The sequence below is a fragment of the Xenopus tropicalis genome, chromosome 3 (assembly GCF_000004195.4).
Source record: "Xenopus tropicalis strain Nigerian chromosome 3, UCB_Xtro_10.0, whole genome shotgun sequence".
NCBI classification, from domain to species: domain Eukaryota; kingdom Metazoa; phylum Chordata; class Amphibia; order Anura; family Pipidae; genus Xenopus; species Xenopus tropicalis.
In genome coordinates, this window is record NC_030679.2 from 38511005 (window position 1) to 38532462 (window position 21458).

At 38.9% G+C, this 21458-nt stretch overlaps 1 protein-coding gene across 1 annotated transcript in view; it reads right to left on the reverse strand.

The window, feature by feature from the left end:
* nr3c1 (nuclear receptor subfamily 3 group C member 1) overlaps positions 1-21458 on the reverse strand; it is a 110899-nt gene that overhangs the window by 67004 nt on the left and 22437 nt on the right.

Genomic DNA, 21458 nt, shown 5'->3' on the forward strand with positions numbered 1-21458 from the left:
TCCCACCCTAGGCTTATACTCGAGTCAATAAGTTTTTCCAGTTTTCTTAGGTAAAATTAGGTACCTCGGCTTATATTCAGGTTGGCTTATACTCGAGTATATACGGGAACTGTTATCTGCTATGCACATGTGCCCTATAGCCCAATTTCAGCTTGAATGGGTCCCTCTACAGCTACAGAGCAGCTTTTTTTAGGGGTGACAGAACATACTAATTAAAAGCATATAACCCCTTTTTGATGTTACAGGTCCACAACAATATTATTAGCAGATTAAGAAAGAGAATCAGTAAGTTATATGCCACTGATAGGTCCTGAATATATAGATAATCAATCAACAATTTATTCAGTGAAATAAACAACCATTTATTGGCTCAAAGTCATACAAAACAATTCAAAAAACCAAATATACTAAACCAAATACAAACAGGTGCCTCCCAGTGCCTCATGGTACCCATATTACCACTCTCCTAAAATGTTACAGGCCCAACTGAGCAAGATGTGCAAACTGTCTAAGTGGTTACAGATATATTAAAGCAACAGTAACACCAAAAATAAATGTGTATCAAAGTGCAGGTATGGAATCCGTTATCCGGAATCCCGTTATCCAGAAAGCTCCAAATTATGGAAAGCCTTTCTCCTATAGACTCCATTTTAATCTAATAATTCAGATTTTTAAAATTGATTTCCTTCTTCTCTGTAATAATAAAACAGTACCATGTATTTGATCCCAAATAAGATATAATTAATCCTTATTGGATGCAAAACAATCCTATTGCGTTTGATTAACGTTTTATTGATTTTTTTTAGTAGACTTAAGATACGGAGATCCAAATTATGGAAAGACACCTTATCCGGAATACTCTTGGTCCCGAGCATTCTGGATAATGGGTTCTATACCTGTATTTAAATTATTATGTGTTGATGTCATGCATTGGTAAAACTGAGTTTGCCTAAAGCTGGCCATACACGTGGCGATCTCACGATGTTTCGTACGACCGTCGGTCGCACGAAACATCGTCAGATCCGCCACACACCATTCAGGGCTGAATCGGCAGGTAAGGAGGTAGAAACAATAGGATTTCTACCTCCTTCTGCCGATTCAGCTCTGAAGGGAGAATTTTGGTCAGGCGCCCGATCAAAATTTTCTAACTTGGCCGATCGGCGAGCCGACCGATTTCAGCAGCTTCCTGCGATATCGGTCGGCTCGCTGACATGCCATACACGCACCGATTATCGTACGAAACGAGGTTTCGTACGATAATATTGGTGCGTGTATGGCCACCTTAAGAAACCCTACTATAGTTTATATAAACAAAGCGGCTGTATAGTCATGGGGGCAGCTATTAAAGCTGGAAAAAAGGAGAAAAGGCACAGGTTGCATAGCAGATAATGGATAAGCTCTGTAAAACAACATTGTATTCTACAAAGCTACTCTGTTATGCAACCTGTTCCTTTTCAGCTTGAATGGCTACCCAGAAACTTATTTATATAAACTATAGTAGGGTTTCTGAAGCAAACACATCAGTTTTACCGGTGCAGAGCAGCAGAACATTTATTTAATTACTTTAAAAGGCTTTCTTTTTTGGTGCTACTGTTCCTTTAGGGCGAAGACACATGGGGTGATTAGTCGCCACAACTTTTAAAAAAAGTCTGTCGCGCTGACTAATGAAGCCAACTTTGTGGTGACTAATCACTGCGTGTGTCTTCCCCCCCTTAAGAAATTTTACAAAAACAAAGGGTTATAAACAAAAAAAAACAGAAACAAAATCCAAAAAGTTATTATTTGTGGTATACAATTTGAAAACAAGTCCTTACAAAGGACTTGAAAAATTTGCTTTTTTATCTCCCAAAAGTGCAAGAATCACAAGCTGTGCTTCACAGGATGCCAACTGGCTTTACTCCCATTTACAGTAACTTGTTTACTGCAAACCAATATTATCTACCAAGGAAAATATGCAAGGATTGTAAGCAGCATTGAGATTCTGTAGAGTTTGGGAAACGCTTCCAGCCACAGGCATGTTAGAGAGACACAGGGCAGCAGTGTGCAGCGCTTCCTTTCATATCTGATAGATGTACCCAATAAATGGGGCATGCACGGCTATGCGTGAGGCTTGCTATTTCATTGACCAAACTGCAATGCCAAAATGTCACTTGGGTTTGCAAGACTTTCCACTTAAGCATTGCTGACAGGAATACCACACAGCTTTTATGAAGCAAAATACTCTCGCTATTTAGAGCAGGCCTGCTGGAAAATTCCACTCAAGTGGACAGAGCTAAATATTTGGTTGGGAAGTGAAAACATATGGTGCTACGCTCACTTTTTTCAGCCATCTACAGATTAAACTGATTATACTATACCGACTTTTTCATAAGGTTTTTAAAGGATCGCTGAACATACAAGATAAGCTGATTAAGCATGAATATATAAATTACAATACATTAGTAATGGAACAAGGGACACATGCAGTACAGCATTTTTGGGCTACTTTAACTGCAGTGCACAAAGGACCGTAGCCCCCCTCAGACTAAAACTGAAATACCACTGTATGTTTTTAAAGGCAGTAATATCACCTGGCAAGTACTCTGGGCAACTGTCAATTCAAGTCTGTAGGGGATAGCTTGGGGGGTCTTTTGTGTGAATTTTTGTTGCTGACTCCTGGCTTTTCTTTTGGACCTTTCTGCTTGATTTTTTCTCGATTCCCATTGGGCCTGGCCTTTGGATTGTTGAACCTCTTTTTTTTGTTTGATATTTGTGGTTTTTTAATTAATTAGCTTTTTACTCAGCAACTCTCCAGTTTGGAATTTTAGCAGCTACATGGTTGCTAGGGTTCCAATTACCCTAGTAACCAGGCAGTGGTTGAAATGAAAAACTGAAATATGAATAGGAGTGGGTCTGAATAGAAAGGTAATTATAATAAAAAGTTAACAATAAAATTGTAGCTATCAGAGAGCAATAGTTTTTTTGGTTGCTGGAGACAGTGAGAAGAGGAAAGCAAACAATTCAAAAGCAATGAAAATTAAAATATGACAACCAACTGAAAAGTTGCTACAATCTGGCCATTCCATAACATGCTAAACTTAAAGGTAAACCACCACTTTTAAACCTTATACATTTATATATTGGTCTCTCTCTTCATAGTATCCAGTTGCCCTTAACTGTAAATAAGGATGGACGATCGCTCTCTGATTATAAGCTGCAAGGCTTTGTTTGTTAATAAAACAATAATGATGTGGACAACACACACATATATATATCCTGGAACACTATTTTAGCTTCACACAAGGGGAAAACGAACGGAAATATTTAAGCAGAAATAGCGTGTGTATTCCAGTGGGAAAAACCTGGTAAACAAACCCTGCAATCAACATAGTTAAGCACAAAGGAACTGGCAAAACAAAAGATTCTTTATAAAGGCAAAGTGTGGCATTTTACAGACGGTAACTAGTAAAGATCATTGCCCTACTAATAAGCAAATAAAATATAATTGGGTCACTACAAATCCAAGTGATCTGAGACAGAGATATTTGCTGCTGACAGAGAAGCAGAACTTGTAGATTTCTGCAGTGGAAAATAAAACCAACACACCCACAGAATATGACAGCAATAATCTGCTCACAAACCTTAGGATAAAGCCAAAAGGAAATTCAAAAAAGTGAAAAGATTATAAAATAACAAATAGACTAAAATTTGAATACTAAGTATGAATAAGGCAATGTTTCCATAGCAATAGGATAAAGTCAAGCTGCATTAGTCTAATAATTTATATCACTTAGTGGCCTTTAATCTCCAAAGTGAATGCACACAACAGCAGGATAGGTCAGTTTGGCCAAATCTCAAATGCATAAAAGGCCATTATTTATTCCTAAAAAAGGGGTAGTTTTATCAGCTCCATACCCCACTCAGCCAAGCTACAAGGACTGTGTTTGTACATTTGAACAATGACACGCTGGGGTCCTAATCCGCAAGGATTATGCATAATTTCCCTGTGTCTGTGTGGGGTTTCCTATAGGTACTGTAATTTACTCCAATATGGCATACAAATCCACTCATTTGGCGCGGTCGCTAAACAAGCGAATCATTTGCCTGATTTGCCCACCCTGGATCTGCTTAAAAAATAATAAAACTGGAAAGAAACTTGCCGGTGTGCTATTTTACAGTGAGGAACAGTAAAGTAATTTCCACATGTTAGGCTTGTCCCTAGGACCATTTAAATAACACTGAAAACATAACCCACTATTATATAAGTGTATCATAATTTCTCCGGTGGGGGATAATCCTCTATTACATTCTGACTGATTCTGAATAGCTCTATATTGAAGGAAGTTTGGGAGGGGAAAAAGGATGCTGCAAACATCCTCTGTGTTTCCTTTTCACATCTGTCTGACTCACACAGCAAGGCAGGGTCACCATTTTTAATAGCAAAACATTACTGCCTTATAAATGATTAAAGTAACAAGAAGAATATATGCTCTGAACTGTTCAGAAACATGGACTCTGGATTCGTTATCATAGGCAGAGATCTAAAAATAATAATATGGGTAATGAAGTGGCTGGCAAAGACTGCCCGAGACATGTACATAACCAGAGCACCAATGAGCTGTAATAGGTCAAGTGCAATTAGATGAAAGCCAAACAGTTTATTGGTCATTTTGGGATACAAGAAACTGCTCCACTGAAAGCTATAGATTAACTTCATTTGCCAATATATGAACTATAGTACAGTATAACACTAAAGTATAGTTTTAATATACCGCTCGTATACATTGACATTATTAACATTTTATCAATGTGCTGGTAACATATTAGCACAGATATAAAACAGCATGACAGTTGTTAACCCTAAAATTAACATATAGTATGATGGAGAGTCATATTCTGATACAATTTACAATTGATCTTCATTATTTATTAATTGTGGTTTTTGCGATATGAAATGTAATAAAAAGTAACAACAAAATAAACATAATAAAATTGTAGGCTTATAGAACAATACTTTTTTGGCTTCTGGGGTCAGAAGAAGAAAGCAGTTAACTTAAAAACTAAAAAAAAACAAAACAAAGACCAGTTGAAAAGTTCCTAAGAACTAGCTATTCTACAACATGCTACAAAGTTAACTTAAAGGTGAACTACCCCATTAAATATAGTTGGTCATACATGGTCAGATTTGGTCAGACAGTTTGTATGGTTGAGCTTGTATGGCCATAATTTGGCAATTATATAAAAACGCCCTGTTTAACAAGCTGCTCTTTATCACACAGCCTAAAAGACTCTAGCTGGGGGTAGTGAGAGGGGTTTGTTTATATAGAGGACAACCAAGTCTAGGATTAGGAAAAACTGTGCCTATTTTCTACAGTTAATGGAGCTTGCTGACTCACATAAATCTAAATGCACATAAATAGTTCCAATCTTGGCACCTGTACACCTCCCAGTGTCAGAGGGCACCAATTACAGGGCAAGATAAGCTGCTGATTCCGTCTGAATGGGTCTAACGTGTATGGCCAGTTTAAAAGCCCTCTTTCTGTGTGGATGTGTTAGTCAACTTTTTAAAAAATAAAAATAAAAAAAATAAGCTTATTAATTAGGCTTGTGCTGACAGTAGTTGTATTCCTCCAACATTTAAAAGACACCTTTCTTCCTGGAAAAAAAATACTATATCAAGCATCACAGAAGCTCCTAAAGGCTAGTCTAGGAACCAAAAGTTGATCCTGGAACAACTGCTGCATAGCTTTGCATGGCAAAATTCCATTTTACATATGGCTCCCTTTTCCTTAATGTTTTCCTATTTAACTATTTAGCCTCAGGGAGATGTATTTGTTTATGCCCCCTTACAGGACTTCTGTCTCTGTCAGACATAAAACCATACGGGCTGAAGCAGATGCAGCGGAGAAGAATCCCAAAATCCCTTGTGATATCCACAAGTGCCTGTGCAGGGGTTTGTGATCCACTTTATGTAACTGAAGAATGCAGCTTAGCTATGTGGGTCCCTGCAGTTTGAGCTTTCTGTGGCATACTACAATGGAGTCTCAGGCCAATATGTGTAAATGGCAAAGTTAAAGTTTTGTGTTCTTGCATCCTCAGTTTGGCCAGCAAATGATATTTACTTGGATGCTGCACAAAGTATATATTTGTACGCTACAGACCTGGCATTTGTCTCATAGCTTTGCAGTTACATTACTCTGGAGCTGAGGCAGAAGCATTTCTGTCTCCCCATGAAACACAAAGAAGCTCTGTATTTATCCACTGCATGCTTATGATGTCTCACATAGCTGATGAGGAAAACTTTTATTACCATAACAAACACTATTTGACTGGGATGACACAGGGATGATGCCCAACCAACAACTTTTTTTTTTAACCTACAGACATAAATGCGTGAGCTACAGATTGCACGCCATTAGTAAACAGCAACACTCTACTGAAAAAATCTATAATAATGGTTATATTTATGTTAAAAGTGTACACTCCTTTCTAGTAGATTCTAGAACTAGAGAAAGTGAGCAAAACACAAAGATTTTTTTTTAATTAATACAAATAAAAGGGGACATATATGATTAGTAAATATATATTTTAGCTGATGCATAAATTTGGCTGCAGCACATTTTACAAACAAACAACAATGGTGAGATGTCTGGAAATATTTTAAAGGGTATGCCCCAGGGCAGGATATGGTCCCCAAAATGAATTTCTGACCACAGTTCAGCCTATGAGATACACATAAAGTAGCCATGAAGACACTGAACTACACGGAACAATTGAGAAATCTTGGATCTGTCTTGCCTTTCTGCACCTCTGGGATAAGATCTAGGTGTTCCAGCATAACCTTTGGTCATGTTTTAGTTGCCCTGTAGTAACCACCAGCTGGGCTGCAGACATGTTGCAGACACTTACTGAAAAGTTGCACAAGACAAGTTAATAATACAGTCAACAAAAACATGAGGGAACACTGCTTCCAAGTATCTATTAAGATACATCCAGGCTAACAGCTCAATATGCTTTATTATGCTATACTAATTGTAAAAGGCCACTAACACCCTAAAGTAAAAAAAAATAATTATTTAAATTCAGGTTTGTATCTGTTCATTCAGCACCAACAATTAAAATATTTATTGGAAATAAATGCCCAATGATATGAGAAAGTTCTTCTTATATGAGAAAGTTCTTCTACATATCAACGGGATGTCATAAATGATATTCAAACCATGTTTTTCGTGACCATACACAGCCAGATTCATATATGCTATGCGATTTCAGGCCATAGGGCCATCAACTGGATCATTCACTAGAGCAGAGACCCCCCAACCTTTTTTACCCACGAGCAACATTTCAATGAAAAAAAAGCACAAGCACAAAAACTTTCCTAGTAGGTGAACAATAAGGACTCAGATTGGTTAACCAGCAGCCCAATGTGGACTGGCAGACTACTAGAGGCTCTGTTTAGCAGTACACATGGTCTTTATGCCTCCAAAACTTGCCTCCAAGTCAGAAATTTAAAAATGGGCATCTACTTTAAGGCCACTGGGAGCAACATCAAAGGGGTTGGTGAGCAACATGTTGCTCATGAGCCACTGGTTGGGGATCACTGCTCTAGAGCCTAAGGAGACATGTTAGATGTGCCAATGTGTTCTATGCCCAACAGGATTTTCAAACCTGACCAATTTATATCTGGCTGATTTATGGCCAGATATCAGTCGGGCAGACCCATACATGAGCAGATAAGTGGCCAACTCGATCTGAAGGTGAGAGTGCTGACTTACACTACCTGCTATAGGAATACACTTTTGAGGCTGTCATTGTCCTTTGTCCTTTATATAAACTGTGGCAGCATTTCTTGAGCAAAAGCACCAGGGACACTCACTGTAACTTAAACTTATAAAAAACCCTTTTATTTTTTGCCTTTAACATGGCAGTATTTTGCCAATGCGCCATGCAACCATCAACATGGCAGATCAGCAGATTTAACAGGACAGATTGCAGCCCAAGCTGACATACATGGCCAGATAGTCAGGCAGTATGACTGAATTTGGCCAAACTGCTCAACCAGACCTTGGCAAGTATGGCCAGCTTAATATACTTAAAATCATAAGAAGACATATTTATATAATTAATAACAATAATTAATTAATAATTGTATTTAGGCTCGGGAAGTAATTTATGCACTGTCTGTAATAAAAGTATATTTGGTGTTGAGGAACACAAACTATTTTTATGAAGTAAACACAATTTCAACTATGGGAGGTGCTTTGAAATTTCCAGAATAGCAAAGGAATTCCCTCCATTGTAGATGGAACTAAATTTGCCCCTGATGGAATATACCACATACTGCTTCTAGCAAGGTACACTGTCATAGCAGAGGTATTTGTCTTTAGAATTGAACAGCAGCATTTCTGAACAAAAAACTCAATATACATGTACTTCATTTGGTGATGTATGTTTCTGCTTTTAACTCATAGCATGTCCTGGTGCTGCCACAATGGAGGAGTTTGGAAAATATAATTGTGTGACAGACTGGCCATGAATGCCAAACATGATTATGTCCTATTGAGCACAGGCAAATAAAGTAAACACTAAGCATTAGCATTACAGTCTCCTATGTTTGAGAAATGCCCATGCTAAGGCAGCTCGCTCTCATTTTAAGATGCTATCGATGACTACAGATCTCCTACACACAAATAGGATGTTGATGTTTTTATGATCACCTGTAGCAGTATTGCCTTTTCTTGGATCCCCAGCTGACTGGAGGGATTGCCACAATGAATGGTTATAGCATTCTGTAAATTGACTGCCAGCAGCCAACTCAAACAGCGACCCTGGGGAAAATTAACTTAATGAAAACCCTGTTTATAAAGAGGACTACATTTTGCTTTGAAGGAGAAAGAAAGGCTAAGTCACTTGGGAGTGCCAAAATGTTAGGCACCCCAAGTGACTTTAATCGCCTACCTTGTACCCCGGGCTGGTGCCCCTGTATGGAGAAAACAGCACCAGCCCGGGGTACCTGCAGCGAGCGCTTCCTCCTTCTGTGTTCCCTCTGCCAGCAAAATCCCTAGGCCAGCGCAATCGTGGTAGAGTGAAAAGCCGACTTATTTTGTTAAAGTTTGGCTTTTCACTCTACTGCGCATGCGCAAGCGTGAACACAGAAGAGGAAGCATTCGCTGCAGGTACCCCGGGCTGGAGTGGTTCTCTCTTAACAGGGGCACCAGCCTGGGGTAAAAGGTAAGTCACTTGGGGATGCCTAACATCATACCTTCTTACACCTGTCAGTTTCAGCTGTACTACCATCAAGAGTTTAAATACTGGGGAATTCCCTACCAGTCATTTGAACTGAAGAAGCCACTCGGATGAGTGGTGAAACGTTTTCAAGAAAAACTCAGAAAAGTCCAGTTGTTTTAGACTTAATTCTACTAGATATAGTACCAGTATACAACACGCTACATATACTTTTTGTTGTGACTGTTTTGTTAGCAGATTTGTGCACAGGTAATTTAATTATGTACCTAATAGCTTCACCTGTACTAGTCCACATGCTGTAATCTGCATTATTTTGGTGGTGCGATTAGACATTAAAAGTTATGCTGTTTAATATTTAATCCATAGTAAACAGTCTGTTAGAACAAGGGAAACAAACCTGCCATTTGAAGCAGGACCTATTAACCTTATAATAAAAAAAAATAAATCAGTGGAACAGTTGTAAATAACAACTCCATGCATATCAAGTATGTTTATCAGCGACTGGCGTATATCAGTAGGAAAGATTATTTGGTTCAAAATATTTGAATTTAACTCCTGATCAAAGCAATTCTTCCTGCCAGTCAAGTAAGAGCAGCAAGCGCCAAGCATATGTGGGAGAATGCAGCAAGCCCTATCTGACCGATGTACAAGATAGGGAATAAGGGGCTTGAATTATCTGCTTAATAAACTTTTAAATACTAAAGAAAAGAATAAGAAGAAAACTTCTATCCCCAGTTAATATAAATGAATAATCTGCTAATGCTGCCAATAGTTTAGAGCTATCAGTATCACTGTAACAGCTGTGCCTATTACAATCACACACAAAATCCAAGCGCAGAGAGAGAAGTGAAACCTGAACGGTGCCTAAAAGTTGATCTTCTGCACATTACATTATATAGGGCAGTGTGTTAGGGCTCTTTGCATTCCTCGTCTCTCTTAATGAGGAGATGTAAGGGCTGCATGGGATGCTTTTGCACTATGACACTCACCTCAAGCACAGAGTAGCAATGGACAGAGACTGGTATTGATAAATACCCCCCCCCCCCTTTACTGCAGGAGCTCATTAACTGGGTTATGTAAAAGGTTCATCTAAAATATATATGTATTATTTGTCAGAGAGTCATATCTGATTCCTCAGAATGGAAACATTTCCCAAACCTTGCAGCCCCCTTATGCTGACAGGTTAATTTACCCCCTCCCTCCCTTGTTCTGTTGTAAAGTGAAGGATTCTGGGACTTGAAGTCCATCTGCTTTCAGTGGTGGATGGTGCACAAGCTCTCTACAAAGCAGAGGAACTTCAAGTCTTAGAATCCATCAATTTAACAAAGAACAAAGATGAGAGGGGGTTAAAAGAAAACGGTCACCCAGACATTACAATCTGTATAATAGAAGTTCTAATTACATTAAACATGAAACCCAAATTCTTATATTTATTAAAACATGCATACCCGTTATAACCATATTTAAAGCGGACCTGTCACCCTAAGAAATAAGTCCAAATTATTTTCTATATTGTTAGTTGAGCAAAATAAACTTTACTTACTCTATATAAATAATATAAATCTTGTTTCCTTCCATATTGGAATTACTCAATCAAAGCAAGCAGTCAGGCACCATTTTGTGGACACTGTTATTAAGGCAAGCTTTGTATCATGCCAAAATCTTGTTTATGTGATAGAATGGGGGACCTGATGCCCAGGCCCATGCATTGGCTACACCGTTAGATAAGGAGGAGGGAGGGGAGAAGTGAGATGTGCAGTGACATCTAGGAAGTGCTGAATGGAAAGCTAAAGTTACTGTCTGCCCCGCCTCTATGCCTAAGGCATAGAGGCGGGGCAAGCAATATATGATTGACAGCTTTGATTTTTAAATGCCTTTATAATGGGTTTGGATGTGTTAATATAAAAATGAATTTGGGTTTCATGTTTAATTTGAACTGGACTTTTATTATACAGATTTTCATGTCTGGGTGACAGGTCCACTTTAAAAATATCAGTTGTCAATTATATATTGCTGGCACGACCTCTATGCCTCAGGCATAGAGACGGGGCAAGCAATCGCTTTCACTTTTTATTCTGCTTTTCCTAGATGTCACTGGACTCCTCACATTCCCCCTCCCTCTTCATAGCCAATAATTATGAAGTTGGGCTGGCAAAAATCTTCAGTTTAGGAAATTGAGGTAACAATTACTGACAAAAGCAGCCCTTTCAAGGAAAAATGATCAACATGACCTATAGGTAACTTTTAAATGGACAATAACATTATTGTATTGAGGTTTTTTTTTAATGTTAGTATTACTTTAAGAAAATTCAAGCTATTTTTCAGTTATAGTTTTAATTACATTTTTGTCTAATTGAAAATGATGGGTAGAATGCATTTTGCAATTTTTTTTTTTATTACAAATATCATCTTTATACAGCATTACTAATGCAAAGCCCTCACAATACAATAAAAGATACTGCAAAAGTATGCAAGCTCAGCACATGTGGATTCTTTTTAAATATTTTGTAGTTTTCAAGATGAATTCAGAGATGATGAAAAAAAAAAATCTTTGCTTCTTACTATGAAAGTGGCACTGAAAAATAATTATGACCAGAGAGCTTTGCAAAAGATCAACAGAAGACACTTTTTATTAAATTAGCAACTTTCTCTGCCAAATGTTAGAAGTTTTGCATGCAAGGAACATCACAAGACAGCAGCGGAGTATTCCTCTGCCACAGTTTAGAGTCTTCGCCTTGCCCGCAACAGGCAGCCTTTGTTTAAAATCCTTTTCATTTTCCACAGCTGAGCTTCTCTGGCTACAGGACCAGAGTCTTAGGGACCGCCTTTGCCTTTTTTCACCTCAAATGGCATAAACAATTCTAAGCGGGAATGTAATTCCAGGCCGGTGATGTCTATGAATGAAACAGTGTTTGGATTCTCAAAGTTTTCTTAAAGGGTAGGGTCATTCAAGCACTGCACTAGTTCCAATTAGTTTAAATACTGATCAGATTAATGGTGAAATTAACCTTTGCGTGGTTACACTTGTGAAATATCTTGCAGGATAGCTCTTTATATTAATTTTATTTGTTAAGGGCTGTGGCCTCTCAAGGCAACTTCCGCGATTTCGGGGAAATCCCGACGCAGCGTATGCCATCCCACCGGCGATTGACATTCCCGCCGGTGGGATGGCATTTCGGGGAGATAAGTCGCCCGTGTCCCACAGCCCTAAGTAGTTCCTGAGATATTTGTGCTTTTAGGATTTATTTATTTTTGGATTTTATCATACCAGGCTTTTGCATCAACAGAGAGACAACTGAATACAGAAAGTGCATAGACAGTGTCACTGGCATTCTAAGAGAGCTGCACTTTGAAAAAGTCTCAAACGCACAAAAAGATAATTAACTCACAATTTAGATAATGATATGGCAGCCATATCAGATATAAGGTACAGAAGAATGTAATGGCACATGGGACATTGTCGCCAGAGGCAGCACCAAGACAACCCTAGTTTACTTCATTGCCCTTGCCATTTACTAACTTTTCTTGCAATTAAACTAGAAATGGGATTTCAATGCAGCAATCCGAAAGTTAGTAAATTGCAAGGCAGTTTCAGGAGATTTGTTGGCTGTGATAGCCCAGACTTCCCAAGGGCAACAAATCTGCTTGTGGGCCACTGCCCTGAATACAACTATACAACTAGAAAATTAGGATAGCAGCCATCAAACAGGACAAGAAAAGCATACACTGCAACCCTCCTTAAAGTTCACATAGTGGTAGGATGGTACTAGTGTAAATGTATGCCCAAATAACATACCAGAAAGGGGTTGCAGTTATATGTTTGGGCACAGGAGGGGACCCACTCCCTCCAAAAAATTAAAAATAAATAATGTAAGCCTATACTGGTTCCAAAAATACATTCTATGAGGGCCCCATTTAGAGTAGACATAACAGAAACAGTGATATGGCAGAACCATGTGAATATATTCATTTTGTGTAGAAATTCAAAGACAAAACAATCTCTAGGCAGCTATCCAAGCAGATGCATTGTACACTATTTGTCTCATTGATTTAAGTAAGGAAAATAAAACAATGATACAATCAGGGCTACCTTATGTCAAGGAGGAAGAATTCTTGCTTTATCTGAAAATAATTGAAATGTTTATCAAAAGATCAAGCCAACACTGGGGATTTTACTGAAGGCCAGTACCAGATTCAAAGTGATCACAGTTGCAACACAGGACAAAAGTAATCCAACCATAGAAAATATATCTTATAATTTATCTCTCATATCAATCTAAACAGAACATAAAAGGGTCAAATTTATTCGCAGAAACATGAAAATACAAGGGTGTGCTATTTTAATCCACCTGCTTTACAAGGGGCCACAAATTAAATTGAAGGTTATTAAACCAAGCCTTGCAAAGAGTATGATAAAGAATCAGCTGCAAAAATGCCATCGCTCTCACAAGACCAATAAATAAGATGTTACCTATACTCACAAGACACTCAGTGAATCTAGGTGACACAAATATGTGCAAACGACGTAATAATATTGCAGTACGGAAAAAACTCATATTTAGACTCTAGTACAATTTACGAGTTTTCTCCATACTGCAATATTATGTAATAAGCAATAAAATAATAGAATCATCATCTTTTGAGTATCCAGACCTTTACAAAGGAATGAGGGGATCCAGACACAGACACCTCTAAATTAAATACTTTGCCAAAATCTATCAATCATATAGGAGATACTACAAAAAAAGGTATGTATGGAGATCCAAATTACAAGAAGACCCCTTATCCAAAAAAAACCCTTTAATGGCTAAGTGAGCCATTTATCATAAAAGTCCCTAAAACGACTCTATACAGCCCACAGAACATTTTTCCTGCATTCAGTCTCATGCAGAGTCTGTACCACAAACAGATCAACTGCAGCTCTTTCAGCTACTTCCTAGACTAGCGTGAAGCTCCACACCCTTTTCTTTGCTGAATTCTCCTTCCCTCTTTCTGACTGGGAAGATGGTAGAAGATTTCCCTTGGAGCAGAGGCAGCAAGCATGTCCAGTGGGGCATTACTTTGACCATCTTCACTGTCAGAGAGAGAAGCAGAGCTCAGCAAAGAAATGGGAAAATAGCTTCACACTAGACTAGGAAGTAGCTGAGAGAGTTGCAGTTGAGCTGCTTGAGATACAGCATTTACAATAGATTGAATGCAGGGACTAAGGTAAGGTTATTCTGGGCATAATTTAGAGTTATTTTAGAGGTAGAAAAAAAAGGTTTACTTATTCTTTAAAGTATTTAAAAACAAGCTCACTGGTATTACTGTGCATAGTACAAAGTTAATCCTAGTACCCAGTTGCTTGCCATTTGGAATCAGAATTATTTTCCCATTTGAGTAAAGCACAAGAATTTTTTTTTTTCACTTTCAATAAAAATGTTCTAGCAGTTCTGTGTGTGGAAAATGTACAGTACTCTGCTTAGAAAGGGTGTAAAGGTGCTTTCTGTTGGTCTGTTTCATTATGATTCTGTACTGATAACATTGTTTGTTCAATTTAACCATCTAATAATACAGCATAGTGGTTTTTATATGCTCTACATAAAGTAAAAAAAATTATAATTGCATTAATAACAGACAAAGCCTCCTTCTGTAATATTAACACAACTGTCATATCATCTCATCCTATATCTCTTGCTGTTCTGCTGTAAAATGATTGCCATCTGAAAGACCAAGGACATATTACCATGCTGCTGCAATACTAAATACAGTAATACATTCCCACTTGTCTGGTTATTGCTGTACCTTAAGGGCTCTGGTACACGGGGAGATTAGTCGCCCGCGGCAAAACTCCCTGCTCGCGGGCGACTAATCTCCCCGAGTTGCCTTCCCCCTGCCATCCCACCGGCGAACATGTAAGTCGCCGGCGGGATGGCAGACGCGGCGGCGCGATTTCGCGCAAATCGCCGAAAAAGACTTGCGAGGCTTTTTCGGCGATTTCCCGAAATCGCCCCGCCGCGTCTGCCATCCCGCCGGCGACTTACATGTTCGCCGGTGGGATGGCAGGGGGAAGGCAACTCGGGGAGATTAGTCGCCCGCGAGCAGGGAGTTTTGCCGCGGGCGACTAATCTCCCCGTGTACCAGAGCCCTAAAATGCATCCCAAAATGTTAAATTGTAAATCTGGGAGGACTGCATTCTTCAGACTACTAGTATAAATAATCTGGAGGGCAAAGTGGTATGTTGATATAATTGCATTTAATTACAGATTAATCATCATGATATAGAGCATAACAATGATAAAACTGTATAAAGTACAAACAGTACTTAATAATTACTTACTGTTTGCCTCTTTTTATTCAACGCACTGTATTAGGAAAATATTATGTACAGCAGAGATACTTAAACCAGTGCTTAGATGCATTGTGAGGGTTGGGATAAAAAGACATTATTATATAGTGTATTTAAAAAGGTGTAAGCAGGTAGGTTTTTGAATGGTGTATGGGAAGACTATTATATGGCAAATTACCGGTTGGGGAAGCTTCTTGCAGTATTATGAAATCTGCAGCATTATTATTATGTAGTGGAAATTCTGGACTGTCCACATTAGAACAAAGCTTCCTGACCCACTCTGCATTCTCTTGGGCTCAGTGTGCCACTTACCCAGTGTGGCATCTCTGCTGTGGATTCTGGTATGGACCCATGAGACCCTCTTGAATCCACTGCGGTTCAACCAAAACAGATGATCACAGATATAGCTTCAATTATTGGTTAAAAACTCCTTTTTCTTTCAAGTGGGAAATAAATATTAAAGGGGAAGTTTTCCTTAAAATTACCTCTTACACAAATGTCTTTTTTAAAGAAAGTCACACTTGATTTCCCATTTTATGTTTATTAAATGTTTTATCTGTTCCTCAGCGCTCCAATCTGACTCAAGTAATAACAATGACTACAATGATCAGCCAACTGTGCTATTAAGACCAGACTTTAGCAGACCAATGGCACTTTCAGCTGCAGGTTAGAGAGGTAAACAGAAAGATGAATAATTATAAAAAGGAACACAAGTCCATCTGAAAAGATAATGTGAAAAAATAAATAGGGAATATATTCTTGCCACAACAGTATATTTACTGTGTGTCAGCAAGAACAGTACTTCAGCGAGGGTTCAGGAAGGAACGGAGTGTTGTTTATACCATATGTCATAGATCGGCGGGAGCACGACATGCAAAACAACCATTTGTTTATTCTGACACATTCATTTCTCTAAATACAAAGGCACCTTATTTTGGGTATAATGCAGAAAGTCAAATCTCGACCATTACATTAGTGTGGTTAATCCATTTACTGCTGGTGAGACTAAACACAAACAACGTACTACTACAGTACAGTACTACAGGAAGTATGACAGTCTCATATTTGGGCACTTGGTAATGCTAAAAGCCATGTTACAGAGGTACTTTTCTTAGTCATGTTGTATTAAAACAGGCATATCACTTTTAAGGCAAAAACTAAGTAATAACCTTCATAGAAATACTAAAAGCAAATATTAAGGTTACTTTTTGCTTTGGTAAAGTAAACTAACTGCAGCTTCTGCCTTGCCTATAGATTCCAATTATGACTTCACAATCTAAGCCTTGTGTGGCATTCTCTGTTATGTCACTGTGATCAAATGAGTTTGTTTATTAACTTCATAAGAATAAATATAACATCATCCCAGTACAATGACCATGGAAGGAGAAAGCAGAATAAATGTAGGAGTTATTCCCCTTTCAGTAAACCCATTTGCAGAGATGTTGAGTCGGAAGCAATTTTGGGTACCTGGGGTCGGAAAAAAATGTACCAGCCCCGAAAAGAAAATGTCCTATTTTACAGAATAAAGTCCATTGTGTAGTTGTTTCACTAGCATGAAGCCCAGCTGAGATATTAAAACCTTATGGGTGTCATTTTTCTTTGTTTAAACTTTAGATTTAAGGAATTTTGTAGTTTCTTTAATAAATAAAAGGAAAGGCCACAATGACATTGGCATAGTTATAGATTTAGTTAGACTGGCAGTGCCAGGCCTGGATGGCCAATAGGGTAGTGTGTCAGCTTCTTAGCCAGTAGTTGGTTTGCTCCTAAAAGCAGACACCATCTTCATATAGCTTTACAATTGCTGAGCCTTGGCAGTGATAAAATTCCTTGTATGTTGTTGAAATGCCTTTCAGTCAAGATGGAAAATACATTAGCATATTATAAACAGAGGAGTCGGAGTCAAAGGATTTATGTACTAACTCCACAGCCCTGCAAATAACAGATGCACTTCAGACACTACATACGCCCTGTAGAAGAAATAATAGGTAATCAAGCCACTGGCAGATATAGACTATATCCACATACAGTGAAACCTCAATTTTACATCACCTGATTTTAAGTTTTCCTGCATTTTACGCCATTGTTTGTGGCCCCACTAATACATACCACATAAACTTCCCTGATTTTAAATTTTCCTGGATTTTGCACCATTTTTTGTGGTCCCCTAAAAAACTTAAAACAGGGGTTCTACTGTATGTAATAAAAGCCACTAAGTGTGCCCAGTAGTAGTAACCCATAGCAAACAATAAGATGTTTGCTTTTAAAAAAAGTGAACATTCTACCTACTAATTAGTTGCTACTGGTTACTGCTCCTGGGCAAACTTAGGGGAATATTTATCATGCTGTGAAGCATTACCAGTGATGTTGCCCAGGGTAACCAATTAACAATTTGATTTCAACAGTTAGAAAACCAAAGCAAATAGCATTACCCCAATAGAATATTTAGAAGCATATTTAGAAGCGAGCATACCATTTTTCTTCCATTGAGTGTTAGTACATAGTCACTAACACCAAAATGAAGTTTGAAGAAGTATGAAAATGAAGATAGCAGTCAAGCTCAAATACTGTGCAGTATTCCATAGAGCACTGGCCCGCACTTATGGCGAGGCTGGCAAAGTATTGGAGTGAAGGTATCTTAGGGGATTGCAAACAGTGGTTCTGTATGAGACCACAAGTGCACTTTAAAAATACATTTAGCTTTTTACATGATTAAAAAGAGTTTAATATATTTGAGTTAGGTGCACTCAGTCCTAAAATAAATCTATGGTAACCAGCTCTGAACATTTACTAATTTAATATTTAGTTCAGCAATGGGCAAGTATAATACATGAAAAGTACTGAAAACTTTATAGGATAAGAGGTTCCTGGACTGAGAAATAAAGCAGTGGATAATGATTCTTTAATAATTTCTTGAAAACATCAGTAGAAAAAGACTGTATACATGAAGAAGTCAATGCAGGCATGACCAAAACTTTCAGCATAAAATATACTTACATAATAGGATGGTCATGTGACTGCGTGGTTTTCTGCCTGCTTAGCAAACGAGCTACATGACTGCCAAGAAAGGCTCCTAATTCCCTTTATCACCCACATGCTTCCACCACACCCCTGAACTACAGGCTTTGCAAAGTGAAACCACCTAGCAGTCGTGTATAAGCAACATGAGCAACTGCTCCATGTAATACACATAACATGATATTTAAATACTGTATTTTTGCATAATTAGCGGAGGGTTAGTCTTGTATTTCATCATGCTATCACCATCTTAGCAGTGGCACACTCTAGCTCTGCATAGTAGGCACCCAAGCTGGGGAATCATTTTGTCAAGAATTGCCATAAGTATGCAGCCCTGATGTTATGAGACTACAAAACCCACCATGCTTTAACCATTCCTAAGTGGGGCATGCAAGAATCTGTAGACCAAACACTTTAAGAAGATTGAATTACTTGGTGCTTGAAATAATTAAAACTAGGACTCCAACCACAGTCACAGGCATGGTGTTGAGTGCCACTCTAGGAGTCAAACAATGACAATCTGTACACCTGCCTGGAATTTATACCCACCAGGAAAAATGACAAGGACCATTTTCCATGGCAACTTACTATATGAAACATCCCGCTGGAGACAAGTCATATTCCACTTCAACTATGCAGGACAAACTAAGCACAACTTATGATTGCTCCTCTAGCAGATTATGACATGTCACCATGAACCTGCTGTGTGTGCTTGATACTGATAAAGGTATAGTACAGAACAGGGAGACACAGCGGTGGAATTGCATCTTTCACAACAAAAGTTCTCTGTCTGCCCTTAATCACTGCCCAGGCACATGCGTTATGCACTACAGTTTTTTTTGGTGCCAAGCAAATATAACTCATGCAAAAAGAATTTAACAAATCTCCATTTGCAACACCATTAACTATTCAAGGATCCAAGAATTCTACCGAGCCTCTAACAACAATCTGATTGTGTTTGCATGAACACATACTTGATCAGTGCTGGCATAAGTATAATCATACAGCTGGAAAGATCACCCATCCAGGATAAGCCAAGATTGGACAATATGTAAACTCAGCAGTCTTCTAAAATACAGTTATGTAATAAATTCACAATATTGCATTGTTCAGAGACAATCAAAAAGCCAAAAAAAAGAAGGAAAGAACAAACACTGCGCAGAATGAAATATAACAACAAAGAACCCGTTCATTGTATACACAGATAATGCAAAAAGGCTCTCTTCACTAAAGCCAAACAAACCAGTATTAAGGGGTACTTTATCCTCACAAAACCATTTCAAATTGTAACAGCTTTCTTCCAAATCCTGGGCCGCCATATGCACAGTAGGGTGAAAATGCAGATTTTCTTGTTAAAGTTCGGCTTTTCACTATACTGCACATGCGCAAGTGGTACGAAGACAGACGACTGAAGAGGACCCAAATACCCCAGGCCGGTGCAGTTTTCTGCAAACAGGAGCACTGTCCTGGGTACCAGGTAAGTGATTACAATCCCTGGAGGCGCCTAATATTTTGGTGATTGTAACCTTCTCCTTTAAAGTCAGTGACCAGCAAAAGCATAAAAAACAGCGTAGAAAACCAGTAAGAAATAAATAAATAACAAAAAAAAGTGTGGGGTACAATATAAAGACAATATGATTTTGGATGATAAACTGGTGATCATTTTTGGGCTAAAAAGTACCAGTTCCTGGCACAGTCAGGAAGTTCCCATTTGAAGGGGTTGTTTACCTTTAATTTTTAGTATGATGTAGACCAGGGGTCTCAAACTCGCGGCCCGCAGGCCATTTGCGGCCCTCGGTACAGTATTTTGTGGCCCGCACCAACGCCTCCTCAAAAGCAATGAATGGATCGCGATTTTTATTGCGATTCAAGGGATAATGCAAGGCACGGCGGGCGGGAGCTGCTGATTGCGGAAATGACGTTATGCCATCATAACAGTTATTATGGGAAGACGTTCTGTGTGCACAATTAGCTGCTAAGGAGCTAATTGTGCTAAGAACTGGCCATTCTATAACATACTAAAGGCCAACTTATAGATAAATCACCCCTTTAAGTTATTATGAAAAGGTGTTGAGCATTTTTGTCATGTTTTTAGTTGGAAATCACTAAATTTGCATCTCCCAACGATGACAGCAACATGCAAAGCAAATTAAAATTCTCTGCAGTTCTTGGTGAACAACACAAGCTCTAGAAGAGCAGACAAAAAAATGTACTTGCTACATTGTATTTCTCAGAAAAACAGCACATATAAGGAATTTCATTCTGACAAATGCACGTGCTACACAGATTTAGTGAACACCAGTTCTATACAAACTACACACTGGCCCTCTGAACTTATACTAACCGTACTAGTCACATTAATATCGTATTGGCGATCCGAAAGTCGTAAAATTTTCATATCCGAACAATCATAAACGGCGGGAAATGGCACTCTGCAGCTCCAACCTGGCCCAAGGAAAGTCTCCCATAGGGCTCAATGGCACTCTGCAGCTCCAACCTGGCCCAAGGAAAGTCTCCCATAGGGCTCAATGGCACTCTGCAGCTCCAACCTGGCCCAAGGAAAGTCTCCCATAGGGCTCAATGGCACTCTGCAGCTCCAACCTGGCCCAAGGAAAGTCTCCCATTGGGCTCAATGGCACTCTAAAGCTCCAACCTGGCCCAAGGAAAGTCTCCTATAGGGCTCAATGGCACTCTGCAGCTCCAACCTGGCCCAAGGAAAGTCTCCCATAGGGCTCAATGGCACTCTGCAGCTCCAACCTGGCCCAAGGAAAGTCTCCCATAGGGCTCAATGGCACTCTGCAGCTCCAACCTGGCCCAAGGAAAGTCTCCCATAGGGCTCAATGGCACTCTGCAGCTCCAACCTGGCCCAAGGAAAGTCTCCCATAGGGCT